Here is an 11,753-nt window from a genome sequence, read left to right as displayed (position 1 = left end):
TCATGTATGAATGATATAAAAAATGGGGCGTGTTGGAGGAAAAATACATCAACCTTAAGATACTTTGTTAGTGGGAATATTTTGAGGGTGTTTTTTCTTCATTTGCCAAAAATGTTTCACAACAATGCAAGGCATTGGTGGTGGGGTGAGGTTTGAGGCCATGTATGATGTTATGCATTTTTGTTTCTCAAGTCCACAACTTTTACTATACAGTTCTTGTTCATGTATGTTTATGTATGAGTGATACACTTCAATAAATTTTTAAATTAAAAAAGTTAATATGTGAAAATAATAAAATGGGTTCTCAAATATTGTTGAGTCTGAATACAGCAATACATTTGCTTACTGATGAATTAGTAGACACTGCTAAAATTGACTGGAGACATTTCACAATGTTTTCCCTGTAAAGCCTTAAAAATGTCCATCTATTAGGTGGCACATACTCCTAAGAAAAAAGCTAGTTATATTGCACCAACCAATGCAAACTACATGATTTTTTTTTTAACATTAATTTAAAATTTTTTAATTGAAGTATATCATTGATACATAAATGCAAATAAACAATAAGTGTACAGTAAAGATTGTGAACTTACAAAATAACATACATAACATCACACGGGGTCTCATACATCACCTCTCCCCCAACTCTTTGCATTGGTGTGAAATATTTGTTACAAACTATGCAGAGCATCGTCAAAATATTACTACCAACTATAGTCCTTATCTTACATTTGGTGTATTTTTCCAGCAACCCATACTGTTTTTTTAATACATATTTTTGTTTCAGATATTGTGAACTTGCAAAACAATCTTACAGATGTGTAGATTTCCCATACAACTCCACACCCTGGTGGAACATTTGTTACAGATTATCAGGTAATATCATCAGACAATTACCACCAATCATAGTCCATAGCATACTGTAGGGTGGCACCATGTGGGAGCGCGGCGACAGCAAGGGTCGGCTCGTCTCCAGGCGCCGGTGCGAGTCAGACCCGGGTGGCGGGAACGGGCGTTAAGGCCCTCCACTTGGGGTTCAGGCGTACTGCCCGCCCCTCTGCCCAGGTGCGCCCGCTTCCCCCTCAGTGGCCTAACCCCGCCTCTCCCCCGAGGGCCACCGCCGTGCCATGACAGCCCTGCCCCACTGCCGCCGAGAACCCTGGCTACCCCGTCTTCTGCCCGCAACCAGTGATGCACCCCTGCACGAACCTATCAGCCGTCTGCCACCCCCCGGCCATGCCCCCTGCCCCTCCCCCATCTTCGCCCTATATTAACCGCTGTACTTCCTGAATGAATCAGACTTGCGTACAGATCCTGGTCTCCTCGGTAGTCTTCTTCCTACCACGCGTCCTCCGCACCTTGCTGGCCCTGGAGCGCCTTCTTGGAAGGCCCCTCCGTGTGTTGCAGCCCTCCGCCTGAGCCCACACTGCCCCTGCAGCGGCCCTCCGGGCAAGCCCACACTGCGACATTTGGCGTCCAACATGGGGGCAACAACTTCCCGGCCAGACCCCCACACGCCTTGCCCGCAAGGTAAGGACCCCCGTCTTCGCTAGGCCCCGCCGTCGGCGCCATGGGCGGCCGTCTTTCCTCCCGCCAGGCGCCTCAGGTTAGGGCCCTTGCTGGCCTTTTAGACACCAATCATATGAATGTCTCAGTAAAGCAGCTCCAAACGTACTGGGACCTTTTGCTGCCTTTCAACCCCTGGCTCTCCACTTGCCAGCTGTGGGACCCGGACACGTACACTAACCTCATTGACCGCGTCACGGTGGCTATGGAGTATGAGAACAAGCGTTTTCCCCCCATCCTTCTCCCCACACTCATCACCATTCGCTTGTGCCTCCAGGGCACCCCTGTCAATCGGGACGCTTTCCACTGCACCTGCGGTAAGAGCAAGGGAGAGGGGTCTCAGTCAGACAGTGATTCTGACACTGAGTCCTTGTCCAGCTGCCTCAACAATGCCCTGGACTTTTGCCCGCCCAAACTGGACGCGCCTACCTCGCCCCAAGATGGCGAACTTCTGCCTTCTTCTTGGGAGGATAAAGGGAAGTCCCTCCCCCTATACCCACCCCCTCTGGCCACGGCGCCATCTTGGCTGCTGCCGGAAGAGGAGCGGCCGCCATCTTACAAGCCGCCTACCCCCTGGGGCAGTCTGCCATCTTGTGAGGTGCCGCCATCTTGGGATGAACCACATTCTCGCCCCACCCCCTGGGCACCCCCCGCCGCGGATCCCTCATCCACCAGAGGGCCCATGGGTACTTGGCCCCCGCAGGCAGAGGCCCCCACGCATCAGGCGCCACTCTTATACCCCCTGAATGCTGCCCCCTCACGGCACTGTCCGCAGGATTGGTACCCCTTTATAGCCAACGAAATAAAAAACCTCCGCAAGGCTGTTAAAGAGAACGGCCTCAGTAGCCCGTACGCCCAAAATTTGCTTGAGGAGCTTAGCACTCAGCTCGCGGTTCCGTATGACTGGGTTTCCCTCGCTCGGGCCATTCTAACCCCCGGCCAATTCATCGACTGGCGTGCTCACTTTACATCAGAGGCAGAAAAGCAAGTGGCACACAACGCCCATGTTGGGGCTCGCCATCTCCCGGACGCTTACACAGGCACAGGCCAATTCGCCAATCCGGCCCAATATCACAACGCCCCCCCCGAGTTCTGGCTCCAACTTCACGAGCTGGCTTTCCACGCTTTCCGCAGCTGCTCCGCCACCAGACCTGAGCCACTTGCCAAGCTAGTCCAACGAAAAGACGAAGACTTCGCCGACTTCGTATCCCGGGTTCAGGAGGCCTGCAAGTGCAAGGTCCCTGGTGAGCGTGCGCAACAAGCCCTTGCCCGGGAACTCATTCTGGAAGGGGCCACCAATGCCTGCTGACAAGCCATCCTACCAATGAAGGAAAGGGGAGTACACGACTGGATCCTGGCCTGCTCCCACATAGACCCGCAGGCCACCGCGCTGGCTCAGGCCATAGCCACGGCCATGTCCCTCTCCTCCGACTGCTTCAAATGCGGAGAAACCGGACATTTTGCCCGCGAATGCCCTCATGCCGCCCGACCACGACCATCCACAAACACGCCTCGAGACACCGGAGGAGCCAGACCACGCGCGCCTCCCACCCCATGTCCCCGCTGCGGCAAAGGATACCATTGGGCCCGTGACTGCTGCACCGCCAACAGCCAACGGCAGCCTTTAAACGCAAGAGGGGGCAGGCCTCAGCCCCGCCAGCAAGAGGCCGCTCATCCATGCCACCATCCCCTGCCATAATGTGGACCGTTCCACTGGGACCCAAGAAACCAATAATGGAGTTAGAGGTTGAAGGCCAATGGTTCGAGGGAATCCTTGACACCAGGGCAGAAATATCCTGCTTTCCGGAAAGAGCCGCACACAACTGGGGTGTGCTCCCTGGCCCCCGCATCATTGGAGCCACCGGAACAGCTCCCTCATTCCAAACCAGCCGAGATCTTATTTGGAAGGACAAGGAAGGCCGCCAAGGCACCTTCCGCCCCCTTGTCCTGCCCGGCATCGACAATATCCTCTGGGGCCGGGATGTCCTCTCAAACTGCGGAGCCATTCTATCCATGGCTCCCCCCCAATGATATACGCCACTGCTCACATTACACCTCCAGCACCCACTCCTCTTGAATGGGATACCGAGGAGCCCATTTGGGTGGAGCAGTGGCCCATCTCATCCCAGAAACTGTTAGTTCTCCGAGCTCTTGTCTATGACCAGCTCGACGCAGGACACATTGAGCCATCCACCACAACCTCCTCTGCTTTGATGAGGATGGCCTTTCCCCAGTACATGCTCATTGGGGCCCGTCCTACCGGCCCACACAGGCCCCCCTTGTTCAGCGGAAAGACCCCAAGACTAACATCTGGTCAGGGCCTGACCCCCTCCTTGCCCAGGGAAGGGGTTTTGCTTGTGTCTTTCCAGATGACGCCGCCCAGCCCATCTGGATCCCAGGACGCCTCATCCGGCCTGCCACCGCCGAACCGCCTGACTCGGAGAGAGAAACGTCACCAGCGACCCCTTGCCCCTCGGATGGCCATGATGACCCTGAATGCCGAACCCAACCCTCTCCGCCAACAAGTTCTGTGGCTACTCCACCTAGCCCAAGCTGAAAGGGCCCGGCGGCCGCCGCCACCCACCTTCACCCCCCCCAAGACAGGCTTCTCGAATACGCTGCCTGGCGAGGCCCCCCCCAACAAAATGAGCGCTGGCCCTTCCTCTTCCACCTTCTTCGGCGCTTAATAAAAGAAAAGGGGGAAATGTAGGGTGGCACCATGTGGGAGCGCGGTGACAGCAAGAGTCGGCTCGTCTCCAGGCGCCGGTGCGAGTTGGACCTGGGTGGCGGGAATGGGCGTTAAGGCCCTCCGCTTGGGGTTCGGGCATACTGCCCGCCCCTCTGCCCAGGTGCGCCCGCTTCCCCCTCGGTGGCCTAACCCTGCCTCTCCCCCGAGGGCCACCGCCGCGCCATGACAGCCCCACCTCGCTGCCGTCAAGAACCCTGGCTACCCCGTCTTCTGCCCGCAACCAGTGATGCACCCCTGCACGAACCTATCAGCCGTCTGCCGCCCCCCGGCCACGCCCCCTGCCCCTCTCCCATCTTCGCCCTATATTAACTGCTGTACTTCCTGAATAAATCAGACTTGCGCACAGATCCTGATCTCCTCAGTAGTCTTCTTCCTACCGCGCGTCCTCCGCACCTTGCCGGCCCCGGAGCGCCTTCTCGGAAGGCCCCTCTGTGTGTTGCAGCCCTCCACCCGAGCCCACACCGCCCCTGCAGCGGCCCTCCGGGCGAGCCCACACTGCGACAGCATACATTTGGCACACTTTTTCCATACACCTTCATTATCAACATAGTAGAGATTGGCATTGATAAAAGAATAATTAACTTTAACGTAAAAGTGTGGAGACAGACATAATTGATAGTAACACATTATATTGAGTAACAATTGGTTTATAAATGGAATTGTTACTGAAAAGGTAGTCTGGGGAAGTAAATGTCAATAAAAAGAAAGCTAAAGAATAATCTAGGGACTGAATAACACAATTAACCTAGAGGCAGTTGAGAATTGTGGTTATGGGTACAAATGCAAGAGAGTCCTTCTGTGGGCTAGAGCAGATGCACATCACTATTGCAGGGTGATGGGAATATGGAGAAACATGGGAAAACTACAATTGGTGTGACCTATAGATTGTGGTTAACAGCAATACCATAAGATACATGATTTTTTAAAAAAAGATCGTATGTTTTAATATAACGTACATAGGTCAAGGTGTATTGTAAATATTTATTTATTCTTAAAGATTTATTTATTTATTTTCTCTTCCCTTCCCCACCTGCCCTGGTTGTCTGTTCTCTGTGTCTATTTGCTTTGTCTTCCTCTTTGTCTGCTTCTATTGTTGTCAGCAGTATGGGAATCTGTGTTTCTTTTTGCTGCATCATCTCCGTGTGTCAACTTTCTGTGTGTGCGGTGTCGTTCCTGGGCAGGCTGCTCTTTCTTTCATGCTGGGTGGCTCTCCTTACAGGGTGCACTCCTTGCGCATAGGGCTCCCCTACACAGGACACCCCTGCATGGCAGGGTACTCCTTGCATGCATCAGCTCTGTGCATGGGCCAGCTGCACATGGGTCAAGGAGGCCTGGGGTTTGAACCGCGGACCTCCCATGTGGTAGACAGATGCCCTAACCACTGCGCCAAGTCCACTTCCCTATTGTAAATACTTAATAACAAAATCAGCATTCTATTGAAAACAGTGTGATAAAATTTGTAAACACACATTTACATATAAACATGCATTATATGCACAAAGGAAAATAATTGGAAGAAAATACATCTGAAGACTAACAATATTTAAGAACAGGTTTCATTTTCTTCCTTGAGTTTCATTGTAAAATAATTTTTCATAATGAAATATGTTTACTCCTATAATATTTTAAATATAAAAATATTTCTTGGTGAAACAAAATGTTTTATTCCCTTCCTGGTGGTTAATTTTCTGGACTGTCAGTCACTAATTAGCTACTCCTACAGAAATACTTTCACTTAACCTAGTCATCAATGAGAACATCACAAAAGAATAACAACAATAACAAAAAAATGAGGCTTCACATTTTGTGTCTTCTAAGAAGTAAAGAACTCTCTTATACAAACTTAACATGGATAAAAAATGAGTCTTTGGGAAACGTCAAGCAATCTTCATTGGAATTCGTCCCAGGGAAGATGAAATGTGCATTATCAAGCAATCTTTAATCTAAGAGGTGTCATAGCATTGTCAGTATCAATGACAATGAATTCTCCTTTCTTAAGAATGCTTGTGTTTACATAGCTTATAGTCTCATAGTTCCCTGGTACACATGTAAGGTGTAATGTCCAGGTGAACTCTCCATTTCACCAATTAGGTTGATTTAATTTATCTCAAAACAAAATTAATGTATGCACAGAAAATTAAACATAAATTACCTCCAAGGAAATATATCACAGACGTTTCAGGTTCCTTAAATGGTTTACATATTTCATTTGTGATAAATATTTGAGATGACAAATTTCTAGACAGAAAATGGTGATAGAAAACGTATTGCTCTCAAAGTTAGAGTTGTTCTGTTTATCTAAAATAATGGGGAAATTTATAAAAGAGCATATATATATGATTTAGGCCTGTCTAATAATGCCAGGATTGTAGAAATGCAAATATAGCCTAGATGGAATTAGCAATTTCCATGTGATGAATATATAATTCAGGGATAAATTTGATTCATATAATCACTAAAAATATATTTTCTAAAAGTTAATAGCAATGTGTGGTCTATAATAACACATTCCAAAAAATTGCTCTAAGTTTTTAATTTCTGAACTGGCATTTTTGTTAGATAATATTGGACATAAAATCACAGAAAATGATGGATTAAAACTTTCCATTGGTGGCAGACTTGGCCCAGTCGTTAGGGCTTCCTTACCACATGGGAGGTCCGCCATTCAAACCCAGGGCCTCCTTGAGCAGTGTGGAGCTGGTCCATGTGCGGTGCTGATGTGTGCAGGGGGTCCCGAGTGCACAGGGGTGTCCCTGTGTGCGGGAGCCCCATGCGCAAGGAGTGCACCCCATGGGGAGAACCGACCAGCGTGACAGAGGGTGCAGCCTGCCTAGGGGTGGCGCCGCCCACACGGAGAGCTGACACAACAAAAACAAGATGACGCAGCAGGGAGGGAGAGGCACGGGTTCCTGTGCCGCTGACAATAGAAGCGGGCAAAGAAACAAGATGCAGCAGGTGAACACAGAGAACGAACAACCGGGGTGGGGAGGGAGGGGAGAGAAATAAATAAATAAATAAATCTTTTAAAAAAATAACAGTTTCCCATTTAAAAAACATCTTTCCATCATTGCTTATCATATTTCTATCAGGTTTCCTTTTTTTCTGAAATTATTTGTAAATAGGAATATAGTGTCATGAACATGATTTCAGAACCCAACTAAACTTTATAGAATCACAGGGCCAACAGTTAATAGTGTGACTCTATAAGTTACTTAACTCTCTGTGCCCTTTTTATCATCTAAAAATGTGTACAATAAGTAATACCTATGATATAAAGTTTTTATCTGGATAAATGTATTAATGAAAGCAGTAGATATTACAGAATCAAGTTCATTATAAATATGCAAGATTCATACATTCTTATTATATAATATCCAAATGATGACCTATACCTAATATCTATTTGGCAAAGATTTTTTTAAGTAACATTTTCCAAATAACATTTATCAGTTTCTGGTATCATTACACTAATTTCTTTAAATGTTAGACATTCATATAAACTAAGAGTTTTGAGATCATTCATGCTAGGTAAATCATTTGATTTATCAACAGTTTATAACATTTGATCTCCATGGGAAGTAGGAATGACACAATTTCATCTGACTTTATCCTTATGGAATTGACCATCTCAGAAGAGATCCAGTGGGTTCTCTCTTTTTTTTTTAAGATTTATTTATTTATTTCTCTCCCTTTCTCCCCCACCCTGGTTGTCTGTTCTCTGTGTCTATTTGCTGCATCTTCTTTGTCCGCTTCTGTTGTCAGCCGCACAGGAATCTGTGTCTCTTTTTGTTGCGTTGTCTTGCTTTATATTATTTCTCCTGATATGCTTGATTACCCTGCTGGAGAATTCAGAAATAATACTCACAATTTGTTTGGATCTCCAGCTTTACATTCCCATATATTTTTTTTCTCAATCACCTGACATCCCTTGACCTCACTTATTCAACCATCATCACAACTACAATCTTAGAGAACTTACTGACTTCCAAAAGGATATTTCATTTATGGGCTGTTTCACCCAGATGCACTTATCTGTCATCTTGTGTGTCACTAAATTTTTCTTTCTCTCCTCAACGGCCTATGGCTGCTATATAGCTATCTGCAGTCTTCTTCAGTATCAGGCTACTATATTCATGAGGCTCTGCTGTGCACTCATCACTAGGTCCTACATGGTTGCCTTTACCATATCATTAGTCAGATTTCTTTACATGAACAGTTTTCATTTCTGCAACTCTAATGAAATCTATCGTTTTTCCTGTAACTTAATCCCAATTTTATCCCTGTCCTGCACTCACTCATGACACTGAAATCATGGCATCCGTTTTCACTGGCTCAAACATAATGGTGTTTCTTATCCAAATCTCTGTGTCCTACAAGTTCATTCTGAATACTCTCCTTAAAATCCATTCTACCTCAGGAAAGTGCAAAGTCTTCTCTACTTGTGTCTCCTACTTCTTGGTATGTACCATCTTCTATGACACAACTATTTTTACTTATTAAGAACCTAAGAAGTCCTACTCCTTGGGAAAGGATCAAGTGGCCTCTGTATTTTATATTGTAGAGATCCCCAGGCTATTAATAAATCCACTCATTTATCATTTTAGGAACAAAGAAGAGCAAAATACTCTCATTAAAGTCATGCAGAAGAGAGAATGTTCCAGAAAAGTAAAATGACAATGATGATGAATATTTGGACTCATCTTTTTTTTTGCTTTCTTATTTGGTATTTACTTGGTTTCTTTCTAAACACAGTAGCATGCTTTAATTAGTTTGCATTTCTGTTCTACCATTCCCTACTTGAGCACACAGGCTCTGGAATATTTTCAAGAATATGTATTTACAAATTAATATAGTAATTGGAAACCATGAAATATGTGTTAAATCCATGTTTTAAAATGTTTTTCTAAATAAATTCATTTCTCAGCATCTTTTGGAAAATTTAAAATCCAATGAGTTATTTAAAGATTAAATCAGGAGAGGGGGCAAGATGGCGGCTGAGTGAACATCCCTGTTAGAGTCTTCTGCAGGGAATCGGCTGGGCGGTGTTGGAGACTCTTTGGGACCGGATTGTTTCGGGATTTTTGCTGGTCCGGAGGTGTCTGGACATCGATTTGGAGGGAAGGTAACAGAGAGGATTCGTCTGTGAAATATACACGGAGATCCCAGCTACCTGTAGAGGATTCCCTTCTTGGGTAGGCGGAGACGAGGCATCTAGCCCCGCTCGGTGGGGCTGAGCCAGGCCGAGCCGGGCCGCGGTAGCGTTTGGAGCCGGGCGGGGCCGGTGCAGGCCCCGGCTGCGGGCCGCGGTAGCGCTTGGAGCCGGGCGGGGCCGGTGCAGGCCCCGGCTGCGGGCCGCGGTAGCGCTTGGAGCCGGGCGGGGCCGGTGCAGGCCCCGGCTGCGGGCCGCGGTAGCGCTTGGAGCCGGGCGGGGCCGGTGCAGGCCCCGGCTGCGGGCCGCGGTAGCGCTTGGAGCCGGGCGGGGCCGGTGCAGGCCCCGGCTGCGGGCCGCGGTAGCGCTTGGAGCCGGGCGGGGCCGGTGCAGGCCCCGGCTGCGGGCCGCGGTAGCGCTTGGAGCCGGGCGGGCCCGGGTCAGGCCGCGGCGGGTACGGAGCCGGGCAGGGCCGGTCCAGGCCGCGGTGGCGGGAGGTGGACGCCGGAGCCGGCTGGGCCGCTGTAGCGAGCGGAGCTGGGCGGAGCCAGGCCAGGCCAAGGCGGCGTGAGGAGCCGGGCAGAGCCGGTCCAAGCCTCCGTTTTTGTTTTTTGTTTTTTTTTTTTTTTAATTTTACTTAATTTTTTTTTTTTTTTTTTTTTTTTTTTTTAGCATCTGCAGTACTGGGGAGTTCGTGGGCCCTGGGCGGCCTATTGGGGGTTTGTGGGAAGGGAGGTGCTTGCAGACCCATTTGGGCAGACAGACGGGGGGATTTTAGGGCAAAGCAGGGGGAAGTTGTTGTTTTAGATAGTGTTGCAATTGTGACACGTGTGTACCTGTATCTCTCTTCTCCCTATCCGTTCCCCACCGTTTGCCCATCCTCTTTTTCTTTCTTCCTTTCTTCTTGCCTTTCGTTTTTCTTTATTATAATTAGTTTTTTTTTTTTTTTTTCGGTTTTCTCTTTCCCTCTTGTCCCTCATCTTCCACTTATTTTTACTTTAACTCAAGTATACAATAGGTGCTACAGGGAACACCTCACATTTGCTGGGTTTTCCCATCCTCCACTGCCTCATTTCTGTGTGAACTGATTTAGGCTACCTACACTATCCCCCTTCCCCTGCATCTTGATATCCACTATCATCTACTGTCTCTCCTATATTCCACCCCCCACCTCCCGTTCTTTGATCCACAAAGTGTCTAACTCTTAATTTCTAATACCTTTGTTCTGTTTTCTGTCTATTATCCACTCTTGAAACTATTACCTTTCTTTTCTTTTTCCCTCTCTCATAAAAACAATAGCTGTGTAGTTCATACCATATTCCTCCCAAATTCAGTCATCAACTTCATAAAAGGTACTCTACCTACAGCTATAACTCTATACAATCTACATGAATCTAACCTCCATCCTTCCAGATCTCATATTCCTGCTTTATTAACATACATCACCAATACAACTTTACACTTTTCCCTTGCTTACACAATTGCCTTTCCCCAACACTAATACTTTCCTCTAAAGTGAACTTAACCAACAACAAGTAACTAGAATAAGAAGAAAAAAGTGACAAAGAGAAGATATAACACCTGTGCAAAAATAACAACTAATTAACCTCCAAGAGCAGACAAAGAAGCTAAGGAACTGATTAAATTCGTCAAAATAAAGAGATGACCAGAAAGCAACAAAAATCTATGAACCAAACCAATAATCAGGAAAACATGGCTGAATCCAATCAACAAACCAATAATCACGAAGGGGAGCAAAACTTGGCACAAGCAATGAAAGATCTCAGAACATTTATCACCGACAAATTTGATGCAGTAATGAAAGAGGTTAACAACATGAAGACATCACTTGGAGGGGAAATTGCAGACATACGCAAAAACATAACAGATATGATGGGAATGAACACCACAGTTCAAGAAATCAAAAATACACTTGCAGCAAATATCAGCAGACTAGAAGAGACAGAGCAGAGAATTAGTGATGTGGAAGACGGTACATCAGAAATCAAACAGATAGTAGAAGGGGTCAATAAGAAGATAGAAAAAATCCAATTAGGATTTAGGGACCTGAATGACAATGCAAAACGCTCAAACATACGTATTATAGGCATTCCAGAAGGTGAAGAGAAGGGAAAGGGGTCAGAAAGAGTGTTGCAGGAAATAATGGCTGAAAACTTCCCAAATCTACTGAAAGAGACAGATGTATCCAAGAAGCACAGCGCACTCCACAAGTCATAAACCCCAACAGGCCCACCCCAAGACATATACTTGTCAAATTATCCAATGCTC

Source organism: Dasypus novemcinctus, chromosome 10 (genome assembly GCF_030445035.2).
Source record: "Dasypus novemcinctus isolate mDasNov1 chromosome 10, mDasNov1.1.hap2, whole genome shotgun sequence".
NCBI lineage: Eukaryota > Metazoa > Chordata > Mammalia > Cingulata > Dasypodidae > Dasypus > Dasypus novemcinctus.
Note: the sequence above shows the minus strand (reverse complement) of the source record.